At 34.8% G+C, this 20,128-nt stretch overlaps 1 long non-coding RNA gene across 7 annotated transcripts in view; it reads left to right on the top strand.

The window, feature by feature from the left end:
• The window catches only part of LOC144322307 (uncharacterized), a 551,832-nt gene that overhangs the window by 244,047 nt on the left and 287,657 nt on the right, over positions 1-20,128 (top strand). For 2 of the 7 annotated variants that reach the window (XR_013387922.1, XR_013387910.1), the window contains exon 7: positions 13,070-13,138. The exons of the other annotated variants lie outside the window; for them this stretch is intronic. This is a non-coding gene — a long non-coding RNA (uncharacterized LOC144322307). The remainder of the gene's footprint in view (positions 1-13,069; positions 13,139-20,128) is intronic. 7 annotated transcript variants of the gene reach the window in all.

Here is a 20,128-nt window from a genome sequence, read left to right as displayed (position 1 = left end):
TGTCCAGATGAAGAGTAATAAAGAATGTTTTGAACATAGACAATACCATTTACAAAGGTGCTTAGATAAGGAGGAACTTGTCACACAAGGGGAAATGAAGAAAAGTCAGTTTGGAGTAAGTAAAAATGAGTGATGGAGAGGTTGCCTTACCAGGAAGCTAGAGATAAGAGCAGAGTTCAATTTGCCCAGAACTTCGTAATTCCTGGTAAGGAGCTAAGCTTGAATCTAAGATAGTGAGTAGGTACTGAGAGATGTAAGCATGAATGTTTTAAGAGCAGTTTGATGAATTAACAGATCTCAGCACCTACTAGGTATCAGTTATTATGCTGGTAATTGAGGTATAAGATCAAGGTAAGATTGTTCCTGTTTTCCAGGAGCTTACTACCTTAAGTGGGAAATAGGAAAATCTCCCATTGCAATAAATGGATTTAGGTTTGAATGGAGGCATGAACCAAGTATTACTGGAGATATGAAGAAAGCAAAGAAAAAGGTCTTGAACTAAGCCTTTGAGTGGGTATCAGGATGTGTCCAGGAAAGATGGTATTTGATTAAGTCTGGAAGAATTTAAAGGACTTAGCTACATGAACCAAGAGTCAGGAGAGCCTTCCAGATAGAGAAAAACATGCCCAGAGGTCTGTTTGGCATACTTTGAGAATTGCCTGTAGGTTTAAGAATAGTTAGAAAAAAGAATGTGAGTAGGAAGGAGGCAGGAAATGTGGCTGGAAAGGCTTATGTAGCATACCTTTGCCCTGTTAAGGAGTGAGAGCTATTAAGAGATCTGTATATTTTATCACCTTCTAATTTTTGTAACTATTCACCAAATAAAATTCCAAACTTTGCCTTTGAAAAAGAAAGAAAGAAAGAAAGAAAGAAAAAGAACCATTAAATGGGCCAGTTCTCAGTAATACAGGTTACTCTTCTAACCATTTCTGTCACTTTTCCAAAGTCTGTAAGAATTTATATGTATTCAACAAAATGTTAATTTATGCTTCAGGAAAAAGAACAGAGTAATATATACCTTAAGGTGATCTTTTTTGCATTTTGGATCTGAGGTTTGCATCAACCTGAAAAATGGAATACATTTTCAAAAAAGACATCAAATACTCAACAGAGAGGAAGGAAAAGGTCCCTATTTATCATGTTCCTGCAATCACTGCTGAGTGATGTATTGTGATTACAACTTTTTTTTTAATTGGCAGGCTTCTGGGAAGCTACGGGAATTGGTGACAAGATGATGGATCAGTTTCTCCATATTGGCTGGTTGATCCAACAAACCTAAAGCAGTTATTGACATTTGTCATTCAACATTGGAGCCATACAGACTCCTTTGCTGATTAGTCAAATAACTTCACCTCCCTTTAATTAATGTTTTAGGAGAAGAGCCTCACAGAGATGCTCAGGGGAGCAAAGTTTTATAATATAATGGAAAGGAAAGGTTACACAGTACCAGTTGAATAAAAAGAAGCGAGCATGGGGGGGAAGGAAGAAATCAATGACAATGTTTGAACAGCTTAACCCTGTTGGCCCTTGCATGTTAATAGATTATTTATGCATCACTTTGCCAGTGAGGAGAAATTAGTATGATTAACATTTTCTGTTTATTGACTGCTCATCACAGATTGGAAAAAAAGTGTTTACATGTATTTTTGTTTATTACCTTGAAAAATCATTGACTAGAAAGGTCAGGAGAAGAACTCATCTTCTCATCCAAACTCAAAGAATTTTATCCTAAAGAAAAAAAATAATAGTGTAAATGAACAGAAATGTGTTTTTCGTTGCTCTGTGAAGAAAAAGGGAAACTATGTTATTTCCAGAGAAAAGCCTTTTCAAATAGGTGGTTAGAAAAGAGCTTTGAAGTTTGACATGAATCTAATCTCATTCTTTAGTTAATAGTCAAGGATTTTCAAACAATCCTTATGATGTTGTCATAAAATTTCACTCCTTCTATGCCTCCCCTGATCATTTCTGTTTCCACCACCATACAACTCTAGTCATCCCCTGTGTTAGAAAAGAGCTGAAACCTAATTCTGTAATAGAGACAGTAAAACAGATACATAGGGAAGAGTCCAGAAACTAATGTGAGTTTGCTCCTTGATAAGTTATAGATAGAAACCACACCAGGTGCAGTTACACACAAAGGAAACTATATTTGCAGCAAATAAGGAGATAATGGAAAATAAATTATAGAGCCATGACTCCCTGAGCAAGGGTGAGTGGGTTTCTTGTATTTAGGATGAATATTTAAGTCTGGAAACAGTATCATATGCCAAAGGCTGGCATAAGGTCCTGCATATGCCTTAAGGAAACATACCTATGCATATACTGCATGTTATGTAAATAAGATTTGTGCTCCTCCTTGGACAAGGATTTTAGTACTATCATGAGGTAAAGGTAACTTAGTCATTCCATATTATTATATGGTCCATCTGCTCAGGCATGAGTTGGAGGTCGTGCTCCAACTGGTCTGGGAGATCTGGGCTGACTGGAGCTCTTCCTTAGAGCAGTCATTATTAACGGGGAATAGTTTAGGTTTCTGCCTTGGGATATTATGCCCACTGGGTCTTTTGCCTGAGTTAAGAGATAAACTGGACAGAAGAGCATAAGGAAAACTGTGAAACAAATGTTGATTGGTATAAGCAGGTGGGCAGTAAATGTCAAGTCTTGGGATCTAGCTGGTGACAGGTTTAGATTTAAATACCTTTAGAATACTTTAAGTATCTTAAAAACTCACAAACATAGGTTAGGTATTATTTAGGGAAAATGAATTTTGGAGTCTAAGTCTTATGAAAGATGAATCCACAGAGATCTCATCTGTATTAATAATCATAGGGACAGGGACCAAATGTATAATCCTAAACCTGGGATGGATTTCCAATTGTCCTGTCTTGATTTTTGGCAAACTGAGACAAACATAGACTCTGGAGAAAGGCAGATTTAGATATGAATCTTGTTTCTTACTTTCCAGTAAGTAACCTTGGGTAAGATTTAGAAAATTAAGGCATCCCAAAGTTTATGAGGTTGAGTAAAATCTCTCCTCTTTTTCTGTTTGTCTATCATCTACCTATCATCTATCTAAACACATATTAACTGTCCTTCTCTTCACCTTCCCATCTACCTGACCCTCCTACTGATCTCTGTCTGTATAAAGAAAACTAATTTTTATTTTATCAAAGAAATATACATATTTACATGTATTTCAAAAAGTCAAATAAGAGTATAACACTTATAATGAAAATTACTACAAATCCCATTTGTGAGGACATTCTTTTTTATTTTCATTTTTTATACCCATATTACTAAATAACAGCCTAATAATGCTATTTCTTGATTTTCAGTTTTAGCCTTTATTTGTTGATTGTTCTATTATTGAGGATTAGAATTTAGATTTTTTTTTTTTGTGCTTATACACATTTAAACACTTTCCGTTTCCCTATTCTGTCAAAACAAATGCATCACTATTCTGGGTGAATCGGTATTTAGTGTTAACCTTATTATAACTAGGGAAGTCTTACACGTGGAGGAGCTACATGATATATTATGATTACATAGTTTTTCTTGTACATTCTATTTTCCTTGAAATTAACTATTGTCTACACATACACACCACACACTTTTCTTTATCCTGGCTATTGATTCTGGTAACTCCACCTCTCACCTGTCTTTCAAGACCCATATTACATAGATTAAATAGCTCTTTATTGTATGAGACTTAGCAGGTGCAAATTTTTAAAGATATAAGGAAGGTTAGTTTAAAGACTATCTTAAAATATATTCTTATATTTAATCTCGTATTTCATAGTGGTGTCATCAAATTCAGAGTTGGGATAAGGTGAAAGCTTTCCCTAATCCTAATTCCTCTCTTCTTTAATATGGAAAACTAGTGTTGTTATTTAATTCTTTTAGTATTGATGTAGAATCTTCAACACTGCAGTAATTCACCCTCTTAAACCAGATGACCACTCTTAAATCTCTACTATGTAGAAATTCTAGAACTCTCACAGATGCTTCATGGTTTGAATATAGACTATTTCCTTTTGTGATTCCTTTTGAAATTTAGACCCGAGAGTAAGATAGTGATTTTTGGTAGCAATTTAAAGACAAGTGAATGGAACAGGATCAGGATGTGACTTAGGGGAACTCAGAACTTCAGCAACAATTGATGCAGAAGGAGTCAAAAGTCAGAGAAGAAAAGTCCAGGTTTTTTTACTCAGAGATTTGGATCTCTTGTCTGTGTCTTCACTTTGCATGCAACCCATCACCTGGAAGTTTATGCAGTCTGGACCTACTGAATTAGACCTACCGAAATTTGAAAAGCACTGGTCCAGGGGGGATAGTTGATGTTGAATTGGTAGACAGCTAAATCTATTCAATTATGTCTCTTTATCCAGATTAGTCACAAAAAGTTTGAGACTTGGCATTAAGAAAAAGAAAGGAAAGCTATTAAAACAAAACTGGAAGTATCAGGCAAAGGGAAAGTAGATGTGTATTAAACCAGCATAGTTTTGGAAGGGCAAGAAGCTCATTATGACTTAAGAGTAAAGTAGGGTAAGGCTTAAGGTATAAGCAAGGCAGAAATGATGGAAGATCTCAAATGCTTTACTAAGGACTTCTAATTTTATCTTGTAGGAAATTGGGTATCTGTTGTTGAGAGGCAAAATTCTATAATCCATGTTTAATTTTAGGTAGATTACTCCATTTATACTGCAGAAGATATTTTGGATTTGGGATAGAGAACGGAGAAAGAGAGCAGTTGAGAAATGTTACCATTGTCCCAGACAGTTGATGAAGATTTGAATTAAAACAACAATAGGAACTGAAAAAAATGTACATTGGGGCTAAATTTAAGGATATAAAATGTTGGACTTGTGTGGCTTAATGACAAAAGTAATTGGGCAATACATTTAATCTTAGGAAAAGTGAGTCATATGATTCTAGTTTATTTCTTTGGTTAGGAGAGTAAGCTAACTTATTTTGTAGTATTATAGGCTTGATTGTATTCACCAAAAATATACATTCTGTAAGCATATTATAAAAATTGCCTGAACCATCAGGACCATTACAGAGATAAAGAAATGGCATAAAATGACATGGTTATGTAGGGAGCTATGTCAACTGGCTATCCAGTCACATATAAAAATAAGGTTTTTTTTCCTTCCTAAATAAAAACCTCAAAGAAGTTCTAACCAACTATTAAGCCTTCCTCTGTATAGCTCTGGTGACTCAGAGGGTGCTTATCCCCTACCAACCCTGGGTATAAATTCTGATTAATTCAGTGAGTTCATGGCATTTCTCTGGTGATTCTTATTAGTCATGGTGTGGACATGTGGCCTAAATTGGCCAAATCAAATTAAATGGAAGAAATTAGACTCCACATTTGAGGGAGCTCTTTTGCCTTCCCTCCTTCATTCATCCATTAGCCTCTTTTTCTTCTAATGTGAAAGCAAAGAATAGGTTTTCCCATTTTCTTTTGGCAGCCATCTATTACTAGGAGGGGAACTAGTCCAAAGATGAAACAATGTGTAAATGGTATATCACATATATGAACACAACCTTGCTCCTTATTGTTATTTCTGAGCTACTGAGTAAAGCAACTCTGAAGTTGGCCTTCATTATGGTCTTACTGTCCTAGAAGATGATAAATGTTTTGTTTGTTTAAGCCAAAGAGAAAAAAGAAAAAAAAGATCTGTTCAAGTCCTCACCACGGGTACCTGTGACCTTATTTGGAAATGGGGTTTTTTGAATGCAATTAGATGGAAGGAAGTCATACTAGATTAAGATAGGCCCTGATGCAAGGACTGTGGCCCTCAAGAAAAGAGAACAGAAAGAATCAAAAGGAAAAGGCCATATAAAGACAGGGGCAGAAAATAGTTACACAGGTGTGAGGCAAGGAATAGCTGGAGCCACCAGAATTGGAAGATGGAAGAAAAAAAAAAAAAAAGATCCTCCCTTTGAGCCTTCAGAGGGCACGTGGCTCTGCAACACCTTGATTTCAGACTTCTAGCCACCAGACCCGTGAGAATAAATTTCTGTTATGTTAAGCCACCTAACTTGTGGTAACTTTTTGTGGAAGTCCTAGAAACTACTACCCATAATTTTGAAAACATCTTTTTTTTATAAATTTGTCTCATTAATGTAAGAATAAATTATCTAGAGCTTTTAATTCTTATTCCTTCTTTTCCCTCCTTTTGCCTAAAAAGGAGTAAGATGAGGATTTTCTATTTTCAATTATTGAACCTCTCATTGTGAGTGAGGAGGTATGTGAGTAATCTTAGTTTTCTACACTCAGGATAGAATGGTGGTATGTTTGGAGACCAAAACAACATGGTATTTTGAGGTACAGGGTCTAAGCCAATAGGAAACATTTTGCTTTACCAAATATAACTTCCAGAAAGGTTAACAAAGAGAAAATAAATTAAAAAATAACCTCCTGCAATGTGATAAGGTAAATAAGAGCTTTATCTTTAAGTTTAATCAAATAACTAGAAATATTAAAAGTTAGAAGATTAGCATTTTATAGTTTGCTTGATCTCTTAAACCTGTAAAAGAAATGAATTTTTCTTATTACCTTTTATAATCAGTTACTTCATACACAGTCTGCATTTATTCTTTTAAGATTGATTGATTGATTGATTGATTTTAGAGAGAGGGTACCAGCACCCAGAGGGGAGAGGGAGAAGGAGAGGGAGAGAATCTTAAGCAGATTCCATGCTGAGCATGGAGCCAGACATGGGATTCAATCTCAGGACCCTGAGATCATGACCTGAAGTGAAACCAAGAGGCAGATGCCTAACCACTGTGCCACCCTGGTGTGCCTATTTGATTCTTCAAATTAAATATACCATGTCAATGAAGAGTGACCTCTAGAATAACTTTAAATTGCTGGAATTTGCTTAGGCTTACACTTTTACTTTCTGTTTGAAAGCCCCTATGGATTCCTTTTTTATCTCATCCTGTTTTTATTCATTGCTATCTCACGTTTCTTTATTTGTTTACAATATGCAAACAGCCATTTTCTTGTCATTTTTATACAGAGGGGGAGTTGTGCCTCTTGAATGCTCTTATTGATTTCTCTGTGAATCTGTACAACTCTATCTAGATGTAATTGTTTATTATTAAATTGGGGTTTGATTTTCTTGCTTTTGTGAAGAAAAGCCTAGAAGTGCTCCCTGGTTAGTGAAAATGTTTATATTGAAAGAATGAGATACTAGTACATATGCATTGAATTTAGCATACTTTATATATGTATCTATAGGCATATAGACATTTGGATTTAGAGGTATATTTATGTGATAATGTAGGCTAAGTGTGAACAAATGCACCTTTTCAGGTTAATGTAGTGATGTTAAATGTAGAGTTAGTATATACAAATTTTGATTTTTGCCAGGAGTATTAACTAGCAGGATTGCTGACTATTGCTACTTTTCCCATGAAAATAAACTTGGAAAAAACTATAGATATGAAGGTAAAACATGGATTGTAGGAACCAACTCCAAAACAGAAAACCATAGGGTTGGCTGAAGACCATCTTGAGTTGGTGTATGTTGGCGAGAGGTAGGTAAGTACAGCCTAGGAGGAAGGCAATATTTGGAACAGGTAGAAGGAAGAGGTTTAGAATTCTCTTCTTACCTTTCTTCTTTCAGGCACTGGAAAAATTATTGCCTGCCCCTTCACAGCAGAAAGCAGGAGCAACATTTGCAGCGCTCATGCCCTCCTGGAGAGAAACTTTGATGCAAATAGTGCTAATGATAAGTTGTTCTCAGGCATTCACTCCTGTATCCTTCCCTCTTCTGAGCCCCCCAGGGCTTCTGGATTATAACCTAGACAGTTTGCTGCTAAACTCCTAACACTGCTTCTTCTTAAGTGGTTAAAAGTAAATACTGATTGGGTGAACTGCCAGATGTTGTGGTAATAGAATCTTTGGTCAGTAGTGGCTCTGTGCTACGTTGGATACATGGCCTACAGATTTTCACTTCTCCTGTCCTTAAACTCATTAGGACAACAGGACACAGGTCATTTCCCAACACAAAGTACTAAATAGGGTGCTATACTTCACAGAGAACAGGAGCTTACCAGCAAAAGCTAAAACCTGAACACCTTGAAAGGACAGTGTTCTCAAAAGATAATAAACTGAACAATATGTACAAATTTTAATGAAATTAATAATCATTTAAACTAAGGCAAATGAATATTATAAGGAGATGGAGAAGATATTAGGATTATAAAAGGATAAGGCCTATAAGAAAGCAAGTGTAATTATTAGAATGAAAATATAATAGTTGAAGTAAAGGATACAACAGGGGGCAATGAAAGAATGGAATTAGCTGAAAAGTGAATTAATGAACTGGAAGACTATGTTAAAGAATTTATCCAGATGTAGCAAGAAAAGCTGGAATATATAAATGGGAGCTATGAAATATGGAAGACAGAAGTGCCAAAGTTCAGAAAAACACAAAAGAAGGAATATTTAAAGCAATGAAGATAAATGACCCAGAATTAAAGATGAAAGATCTCATACTGAAAATGCACATTGAATTACTTTAAAAAAGAAACAAAAAGCTGCAACTGGAAACATTATAGGGAATTCAAGAATATCAAAAATGAACAAAAAATTCCAAAAGATTTTCACAGAGAAAAATCAGCCTTCCAAAGAGGAAAAAAAGACAAAAGACAAAAATTATCTGCCTCCCAGCCCCCCAAAAGAAGATTAACATCAGTTTTCTTAAGAGCACTACTAGATACAAGAAGGCAACAGAGTACATTTTTTATTGTGGTAAATATACACAGCATAAAATTTGTCAATTTAATCATTTTTAAGTGTACAGTTCTAGGACATTGACTACATTCTCATGGCTGCTCAACACAAATAGAGAGTTCTAAAAATATGAAAGGAGAAAAGATTTTTAACCTAGAGTTTTATATCCTACTATACTTTCACTTAAATGTGAGGATATAATAAAAATTATCCAACACTTCAGAAGTTTTACTGAAAAAGCAACTACATTAAAAAGTTTGTAAAGAAGTTTTCAAATAATTATAGAAACTAAGAAATGAGGTAAAGTTATAAAAAATAAAGGTGGCCAAATACATGTAAATTGCTGAAGGTTATTGTGGTCTTTACATTATAAAACCAAACAATTAGCAAAAGAAAAACATGCTACTAAATCACCTCTTTATTTTTCATGAATCTTTCATTGTCTCAGTCCATGGTTTCCCTTACTTCGTCATTATTTTTTTCTTAAAGGCTAAAATACCTAAACCTGTTTACTCTTTTCTCCATTTCTCTTCATCCACCAGTTTATATTGTCCCCCCTTTTTTGTCCATTTCTCTCCATTAGATGGTAACATTTTTGGTAGAACTATACTTTTGCAGAGAATGTAAGAAAGTTAGAAATCAATTGTTAAGTGTGTCCTTATTTTGATTTGCTAGGGCTGCCATAACACGATATGATGGATGGGTGGTTTAAACAACAGAAATTTATTTTCTTGTGAGAAAATAGCCTTCTGGAGGATAGGAGGTCAATATCAAAGTATCAGCAGGTCCAGTTTCTCTTTAGGTCTCTCTTGTCTTGCAGATGGCTGCCTTCCTGCCTCACATGGCCTTTTCTCTCTCTTTTTAGAAGGACACCAGTCATATTGGATTAGGGCCCCACCCTCATGAATTTATTTAACCTTGATTAACTTATTAAAGACCTTATCTTCCATTATGGTCATGTTCTGAATAATGGGGGATCGGTACTTCAACATATGAAATTTGAAGAAACATAAGCTGATAATAGTCCTGTTTTATAAATCTTTGTATGAAGGAGTTAAATCCTGAGAGCCAACAGTCACTGGGTACCAGATAATGTTCTAAAGGCTTCACATATTAACTAATTTGATCCCTACAACAAGCCTAGGAAATTGGTAGTAGGTCTTTTAATTTTTGTAATTTAAATTTTAGTTACCATACAGTGTAATTTAGGTTTTTCAGTAGAATTCAGTGATTCATCACTTACATAAATATTCATCACTTACCAATATTCATCACAAGTGGCCTTTTTATTTTATTTTAATTTTTTTAAAAGATTTCATCTATTTGTTCATGAGAGATACAGAGAGAGAGGCAGAAACACAGGCAGAAGGAGAAGCAGGCTCCTGACAGGAAGCCCGATGTGGAACTCGATCCCAGCATCCCAGAATGGTGCCCTGAGCTGAAGGCAGAAGCTCAACCACTGAGCCACTCAGGCCTCCTGACAGGTGCCCTTTTTAATACGCATCACCCAACCACTTTCTTCCCCACTCCCTCCATCTACTCTCAGTTTGTTTTCTATCATTAAGAGTCTCATAGTTTATTTCCCTCTCTCCTTTTTCCCCCTTCCCATATGTTTATCTTTTTTATTTCTTAAATTCCACATGAGTGAAATCTTATGGTATATTTCTTTTGCTGAATGAGTTATTTTGCTTAGCATAATACACTCTATTTCTATCCATGTCATTGCAAATGGCAAGATTTCATTCTTTTGATGGCTGAGTAATATTCCATTGTGTGTGTGTGTGTGTGTGTGTGTGTGTACACATCTTTGTGCATCAGTCAATACACATTTGGGCTCTCTCCACAGTTTGGCTATTGTTGATAATGCTGCTATAAACATCAGGGTGCCTGTACCCTTCAAATCTGTATCTTCTATCCTTTGGGTAAATACCTAGTACTACAATTGCTAGATTGTAAAGTAGTTGTATTTTAACTTTTTGAAGAACCTCCTTTTTTTTCTCCAGAGTGGCTGCTCCCATTTGCACTCCCACCAACAGTGCAAGAGGGTTGGCCCTTTCTCTGCATCCTTGCCTATACCTATTATTTCTTGTGTTGTCAATTTTAGCCATTCTGACAGGAGTTGGGTAATATCTTATTGTAGTTTTGATTTGAAATGTTCTGAAAAAAAAAATGTTCTGAAAATATCTTTTGAGTCCATCAGTCCAGTGTGTCATTCAAAGCCTTTGTTTCCTTATTGATTTTCTGCTTAGATAATCTGTCCATTGCTGTAAGTGGGGTGTTAAAGTCCTCAAATATTATTGTAGTATTATCTATGAGTTTTTTTATGTTTGTTATTAATTGATTTATATATTTGGGTGCTACCAAATTGAGGCATAAATTTACAACAAAAGGCATATCATAGTCAAATTCACAAAATACACATATAAGGAAAGAATCCTAAAAGTAGCAAGGTAAAAAATCCTTAACCTACAAAGGAAGAGAGATCCTGTTCGCTGCAGATCTGTCCATATAAACTTGGAGAGCCAGGAGAAAGTGGCAGGATATATTCAATGTGCTTAATGGGAAAATTATGCAGCCTAGAATACTTTATCCAGTAAGATTGTAATTGAAAGTAGAAGGAGAGATAAAGATTTTCCCAGACAAACAAAAACTAAAGGAGTTCATGACCACTAAACCATTCCTGCAATAAATTCTAAGGGAGACTCTTTGAGTGGAGAGAAAAAAAGACCAAAAGTAACAAAGACTAGAAAGGGCCAGAGAACATCACCAGAAAAAACAACTCTACAGGTAACACAATGGCACTAAATTCATATCTTTCAGTAATCACTCTGAATATGAATGAAATTAATGCTCGAATCAAAAAACAGAGGGTATGAGAATGGTTAAAAAAAACAAGGTCTATCTATATGCTGGCTATAAGAGACTCATTTTAGATCTAAAGATACCTGCAGAATGAAAATGAGGGGATGGAGAACCATTTATTGTGCTAAAGGACATCAAAAGAAAGCTTGAGTAGCCAGACTTACATCAGATAAACTAGATTTTAACACACAGACTGTAACAAGAGTCATAGAAGGTCATTATATCATAAGGCCTATACATCAAGAAGATCTAACAGTTGCAAATATTTATGCCTCCAACTTGGGAGCACCCAAATATATAAATCAATTAATAACAACAAGGCATAGCTTCCGTCAGATCCCTGCCTTCTCCTTACCTGTGTCCAAGCTGTTTTATCACAGGTGTACTAGTGGATTTCAAATGTCCAAAATTTAGAGACTGTCAGACCAGGAGCCTGTGCTGATCCTCTTGGGGAGGGTCTCACCTTTCTTTTGCCAGTTGCTAGCCTGTGCCAGGAACATAGTCACGCAATTGCATGGTGGTTCACAGTTCATGGCAAGGTAGCATTCAGGCGTGCTGCCCTCATCTGGAGTCCCCGCCCTGCTCCTATGCCTGTGAATGGTGTAGCATGTTCACCCCACCCTTTCTTGCAACCCAGGAGATCCTTAGTCAATGCCGTCCACTCCTGGGTCTCTGCTAGTCATGGCCCCGGTGGTGGAGGCCTTCTAAAATTTCAGACTTTGCACTCCATTGCCTATAATACTTTGCAGTAGTCTTTGTAAGAATGGCTCCCTTCCCTCTGTTGTTCCCACAGTTAATCTCACCCAAATCACCTCTTCATACCTCCTACCTTCCAGAAAGTGGTCACTTTTCTGCTTGTACACTTGCAGCTTTGTTCTCTCAGACCTCAAACTGATTTCTTGGGTGTTCAGAAAGATTTGGTAATTGTCTAGTTGTGTTCAAGTGCTGGGGCAAGTTTAGAGTCCCCCTACTCCTCCACCATCTTAAATTAAGTCTGACTCTCAGTACTAGTTTTGTAATCCTAATTTTACAGTTGAAAAAACATTGTATAGGCAAGATCAAAAGGTGGAAAACAAGAAAACCAGAATTCAAACACAGATAGCTTGACTATAGTCCCTTTCCTCTAACTAACCCCTTGATCTTGCTATACTCCCTTTTGTAAGCTGAGGAACCAGACACATGTTTATTTGACTTCACAAGCTATTTTGTTGTGGATGTTCACTATGAGAGTCAAGATGCTAGTTCAAAGAGCACTGACTGCAGGTTCTTTCTTCACCTGAGTCAAGGAGTTGTTTTTGAGAGACCTTAAAGATGAGCTTAATTGAGGAGCACAGCTCTCTGTGCAAGATATTTTATACCAAGCAAAATAAACTTACTTTGGAGTGTCAGTGAGAGAACTGAGAGCAAGTTGCTTTTGTTGTGTTTTTTTTTTTTTCTCTGTTTTGTTCATTAAAGAAAATGGAACCTGTGCATCAGAACACCGGCTCAGAAGCAGATCAAGGATGAGTACTTTGAGAAACACAGGTAACTAGTTACTTCCTTACTCCTGCAGTTCCATTTGGTCTGTGAATTATATATATATAATTATATATATATATACAAAACTTTGGTAAAACCACGAAGAGTTCAACAAAGTGCAATGTTGTGGTATGTGTCTTGGGAGAAAAGATCTAAGAGAATTAATTTGTTGTTTAGAAGTAAAGAGCAGTTCCTGTAGGTTAGCTGTTCTATTTGGGGGCTTGGAAGGAGAAGTGATTAACATTTCTTTCTGTTCTAGCAGGCTGTGGAATAAGACTCAGTATAAACAGAAGGAACTATCACACTTCTTGTGGGCAGAAATAAAAATCAAATGGAAGCTAACCAAAGTTCAGTAAAGACAATCTAGGCATTATTTTGACCAGTTCAATAAAAAGATGTTGGGGTTTAATTCAGTTTAAATAGAGAAAACATATTTTGGGAAATGCTACTTCAGTTTTCAAGTACTTAGCAAGAATTATCTAAATTGTTTAATGTAGGGACTCCTGGGTGTCTCAGTGGTTCAGTGTCTGCCTTTGGCTCAGGGCATGATCCTGGCGCACTGGGATCGAGTCCCACATTGAGCTTCTTGCATGGAGCCTGCTTCTCCCTCTGTGTCTCTGCCTCTCTCTCTCTCTGTGTCTTTCATGAATAAATAAATAAAACCTTAAAAAAATAATTTCTAATGTATTATATGAGGTATCTGAATTAGAATGCCAATAAGTATTTTCTCCTTGAACTTAATCTCAAACTCCAAAATTAGGCCTTTGTAAATGTATGCAGTGTTCTATTCTCTAAATTTTTCAACTATTCTGTGCAAACAAAAGATAACTCCACTGAATTATCATCTTGCCTCATTTCTAAAGAAAGACCTCAATGAAATGATAGTATAAATGTCTTTAAATATATTTTTAGCATCATAGTTTATTTATGAATGTATTTTATTTTAAACAGTTAACACAAGAGCAGCATATAATGGAAAATGTGGGATGTTCATTTCTTCTCTCTCCTATAATCCCACTCTTCTCCATAGGTATTTGTAATTATTAATTTCATGATTAATTTTCTATTTTTCCTATGCTTTTATATGTGTACACATATATCTACTTTTTTTGGATCAACTATATTAAGGAATAATTGGCTTGCAAAAACTGCACTTAAGTAATGTATACAATTTGTTGGGTTTGAACATAGACATACATCAGTGTTACTATCACCACAGTCAAGGTAATAAGCATATCCATCAACTCCAAAATCTGGTTTGTTTTTGTTTGTTTGTTTTGTGGTAAGAATGCTTGACAGGGGATCTCACCTCTTAAATTTTTAATGCATAATATCTTATGTTAACTACAGGCACTCTACTGTAATTGTAGCTTTATATCCATTGAATAGCAACTCTCCTTATTCTCCTTCTCCACCCACTGGCAACAACCTTTCTGTTATCTGCTTCTGGAAGTTTGACTTTGAGATATAAGAGTAATTAAGCAGTATTTATCCTTCTGTGATTGACTTATTTCACTTAGCATCTGGAAAATACTATCTTCCAGGCCCATCTATGCTGTTGTAAATGGTATGATTTCTTTTTTTTCATAAGACTTATCAATGTTCAATTGTGTACATATACTACCCAAATTAATTTACAGATTTAATGTTGTTTCTGTTAAAATGCCCTATTTTACAAAAATAAAAAAAAAGTTATAACATTCACTTGGAATCACAAAGCACTCAAAATAGGCAAAGTTATCTTGAGATAAAAACACAAGTCTGGGGCCATATTTCCTGATTTTGAAATATATTACAAAGGTACAGTAATTAAAATGGTGTATAACTGGCATAAAGACAGGCAAATAGACCAATGGAACAGAATAGAGAGCCCAAAAGTAAATTCATGCGTAAACACTCAACTGATCTTCGATAAGGCTGCCAAGAACACACACAGGAAAAAGACAGTCTCTTCAACAAATGTTATAGGGCAAACTGGTCATCCAAATGGGGAAGAATGGAACTGTTGGAACTCTATCTTACAACATAAATAAAAATCAACTGAAAATTGATTAAAAACTAAAACATAGACCTGAAATTATTAAAACCTTAGAAGAAAACATGGGGGGAAAGCTTCATGACAATAGTTCTGGCAATGATCTCATAGATAGCAAGGCAAAAGCAAAAGCCAAGTAGAGAAGTGAGACTACATCAAACAAAACAGCTTTGCAGCAAAGGAAACAATCTGCAATGTAAAAATACAACCTGTGGAATGGGAGAATATATTTGCAAAATATATATCTGATAAGACTCTTTATAATGGGTTAATATCCAAAATAATACAAGGAATTCCTACAACTCAGTAGTAAAAAACAAAACAAAATGAAACAAAAATTTGATTAAAAATGGTCTTAGGACTTGAATAGCTGGTTCTCCAAAGCAAACATATAAATGCTTAGCAAGTGAATGGAAAGGAGTTCAAAATCACTAATTATCAGGAAAATGCAGATCAAAACTACAATGAGATGTCACCCCATATCTCTTAGGATGGCCATCATTAAAAAAAAAAAAGAGTATTGGTAAAGCTGTGGAAATATTAGAGTTCTGCATACTGCTAGTAGAAATGTAAAAGGCTATTCAGTAGGTATGAGATCTTGGGAGGTTATTTAACCTCTCTGTGGTTTGATCTTATCATGTGCAAAATGGGGCTAGAAAAGAGTGCTCACAAATCTGTTAAGAATATATATGTGTAGCCACTTTTATGTGAATATAAAAGCACATATATATATAATATATATATATACACATAGTATTTCCAAAGTGATTACCATGTACCAGATAATGCTGTGTGTGTGTATATTTATATTTAAACTATTTTATGCATAAATGCATATATACACAAACACACAGAACATTGCCTGGCATAGAACAATCACTTTGGAAGTATTGTCTTTTAATGTTACTACTATAAAAAAAAAGGTGCTTTTTTTCTACATCTTGACCCAAACTAGATCAAGTTTTTTAACTTAAAAATTAAAAAAATAATATGCTAACACATGGAAAATAAGATTTTATTTATTCATGAGAGACACAGAGAGGCAGAGACACAGGCAGAGGGAGAAGCAGGTTCCCCGCAGGGAGCCGAATGGAACTCCATTGCTGCATCAGGGATCACGAGGGGAGCAGAAGGAGGACGCCAACTGCTGAGCCACCCAGGCGTCCCAGGGAGTAACTTTGTATCTATATTGGCTATCTATAGTTCTATAAATTATTTACTTTTATTCTTACCTGTTTTTGTTTTTGTTGTATTATTTACATATTGTTATGTAAGAGTTTTTAAATATATACTTGACCTTAAACCTTTTTGTGCCATACATATTGCAGCAAGTTTCTTCTGTTACATATATTATCTTTTAAATTTACTTACAATTTTTGTAGTCATACAGAAGTTTTCAGTTTTTATAAAACAAACCTGTCATCTTTTCCTCCTGTGGTTCTGAAAGATGTGACTTGCCTGGGAAGGTCTTCCATAATCTCATATAAAGATACATTGTATTTTCTTATAATGCTTTTTGTTTCTTTTATTATTAAAATAATAACTTTTTAATCCACATGGAACTTAATTTTATGTATGTAATAAATTTGGAATGTAACCATTTTTCCTTCAAATGGTTAGTAAGTTGTTGTCAATCTGTTTACTGAATTTCAGTTTTCCTTATTGATATGAATACACACACACACACACACACACACGCACATTTCTGGACTTGCTTGTCTTCCATGAAGCCATTTGTCTATTCTTAATATCATACTGTTCTAATTTTAGTGATTTTTGTTATGTTTTATAGAAAAAGCCTCCCATCTCATTTCTTCTTTAGATATTTGAAGTTTTTTTTTATTGGAACTACACTATTTTTGTTCACTTTAAATACAAGGACTTTTGTAACAAAGCACCTGAACTCCAGTTTCATAATCTTAGGGTGTTGTTATTATTGTTATTGTTCTTGATGATTGTAGAAGGTTAGGAGCCAATATGGTAAGGGAAAGATTACATACTCCTACACACACATTCATATATACATACACATGCATGCATATACACATACATATATACATATACATAGAGACATGTATATACACGTAAACACATACATATACACACATGCATACATATACATGTACACACACACTATTTTGGTACTATTGGAAGGTAATTAACTGACTGGTCTTATGAAACAATAAAGTATATTTCCTGAACACATTACCAATCAGGCACTCTAAATACGTTATTTCATTTAATCCTCCTGACAGTGCTATGAACATTTCTACTTCTGTATTCTGGAAGAGAAAATGGGTACTTACAAGTTAAGTAATTTACCCCAAATCTCAGAGCTCACAAACACTAGACTTCTGGATTCAAACTCAAAAGTCTGTGAGTCCAGAGTTTTTTAATGTGATTATTGTCTACTTTTCATTTTTGTTGTTGTTGTTGTTGTTCACCTCTGATCCCACTACCCCTTTGCTATGCCTATTTTCTAAAGACACATGAGTTTTATATTATAAGCCAGGCTAAAATTGGCATTGCTGGGCAAGTTTATACATGAAATGTTGTGGCTATTCTCTTAATTTCATAGTTCAGGCATACTCATTTGCTTGCTTTTCACTTTATAATGCTTTAGAGATACTGTATTTCTTTTTTTTAACGAATGGAAGGTTTGTGGCAACCCTACATCGAGAAAGACTATTGGTGCCATTTTTCCAATAGCATTTGCTTCCTTTGTCACATTTTGGCAATTGTCACAATATTTCAAACTTTTTCATTATTATTATATTTGTTATGGTGATCTATGAGCAGTGATTACTTCTCACTGAAAGCTCAGATGATGGTTAGCATTTTTTAGCAATAAAGTGTTTTTTAATTAAGGTATGTGCATTGCTTTTTAGAAAGAATACTATTACACTCTTAATATAGAGTATAGTAATATGATTATATATAGTCATATATATAATAATATTGATGATATATATGATTATATAATCATATAATAACTTATTTGCATTGGGAAATAAAAAAATTTGTTTGCTCACTGTATTGCAATATTTGCTTTATTGCAGTGGTGTGGTTTAAACCTGCAATGTCTCCAAACTTTACCTGTATAAGTTAATTTATAGGGCAGAATTTGGCCCTATAAGGACTAGACCGTATTTTACTTAAAGGACCAGATAGTAAAGAACTGGTAATAAATATTTTAGACTTCAGGCCACAGGGTAGTATTGAAACAGGCTTCGATCATATATAAATACGCATGACTATGTTCCAATAAAACTTTATTTACCAAAGGAATTGACAGGAGTTATCTGTAGACCCGTCATATAAAGGATCTACAGTGACTTGTGGGGTTGCTTACCTTTCTTCTGTGATTTCCAGTTTTGTTCAACAAACAGTTCGGTCCAATCAGCATTTATTGAACTTCTACTATGTGCCTTGCTGAACTTAGAATGGATATGAAGAAAATGCAATCTCTGCTCTCAAGGAGCTCAAAATCATTTTCTTTTCCTCTTTTTTCCACCTTAAGCTTGTTGCTCACATTCTTTTCCTTTGTAATTTGGATGCAAGGCTTTTGTTTAGTTGCATTAGTTTTTTTTAATTAGTAATGAAGAAACATATCATGTTTCTAAGATAATAGTTATAGCTTTTATTTATTTGTATATAGTGCCTTTTATACAACATTTCAAATATTGCATTATCATGGAACATAAATGTATTTTAAATGAAGAAAATAACATTTTAATGAAGACAAAATAATTAACTGCTGAGATTACTTACCTTTGCTCTAGTTTTAATCTTGTGAATGATGATAAAAAAAGACAGAATTCTTTCTATGCACGAATTCATCTACAATTCCACCTGGTGGTTTGCTATTATCAAAGTCTTTTAAAAAGTCTTAGTTAATACATATGTATGATCTCTCTAAGGACAATTTGATTTATCCTCCAGCCAGTTCCTATTGCATATGTAACTTCAATAAGCATCAGAGGATAATGAGGTGGTGTGGTCCAGTGTGTAGAGCAATTACTGGGCTTTATCAGGTTTCTAATCCTTTCTGAGGTTCCAGGAAAACTCTTCTTGGGTCCCTGGGCATGGGTGACAGTCTGTGCCACCTTCAAAGTAATCTAGAGGTTGGAATTCCACTGTGGTTCTCAACTATTAGCAAAAGCCTGGCTCAAAGCCTTAGCTGAATTCCAAAGGTAGTCTACTCAAATAGTCCTCAAAGGTCTTTGTTTTTAATGTGTCTCTCAAACTATTTCCGCAAGCAGAGACAAATAAAATGACATGCATTCTCATTTAGTATTTCCATATTTGCTTTGCTTTTATGTTTATCTTTTGATAAAACAAAAAAACAACAAAAATATTTTTTCCAAGAAGTGTACCTCTTACAGGATTCACAACAAAATACATCATCCAAATTATCTTCAGTCTCATAAATGACAGGGCTTTTGCCATGCGACAGGAAGTTTGTATGTCAAGGTGAATAATCTGCATTGCTTTCGTCCATCCATGTAAAAGAGGCTTTTGAGAGGGGGATTGGTAAAATTGCTCTGCACTTGATTTTCCAAACTTGCAATATTTAAATTGCCCAAATAGAAGAAAATTAAAGAAAATGGTTGGAAAAGAAAGACAGTGGAGTCAGTATTTTTTGGATACCTTCTATGATGCAGGCACTGTAAAAATTTGGATTCTGTGAACAGAGAGATCTAAATTCAAATCTTGGCTTCAACACTAACTAGCTACATGTTTTATGTAATTTCTTACTTCTCTGACCCTCAGTGCTATCATCCATAAAATGGGAATAATAATAATACTCACTGTCTTATAGAGAAAATGCATGGACTGTCTTTAAAACACACCTCATTCAGACTAAGGGTTAAATTCTTATAATCTGTTAGCATTAGCTATTGCTTTTCAGTTAATTTTGTTGTTAATAAAAGTCATCATAAACATACATATTCTTCATT

Source organism: Canis aureus, chromosome 10, assembly GCF_053574225.1.
Source record: "Canis aureus isolate CA01 chromosome 10, VMU_Caureus_v.1.0, whole genome shotgun sequence".
Taxonomy (NCBI): domain Eukaryota; kingdom Metazoa; phylum Chordata; class Mammalia; order Carnivora; family Canidae; genus Canis; species Canis aureus.
The sequence above is the reverse complement of the archived record's forward strand: the minus strand, read 5'-3'. Positions and strand labels throughout refer to the sequence as shown.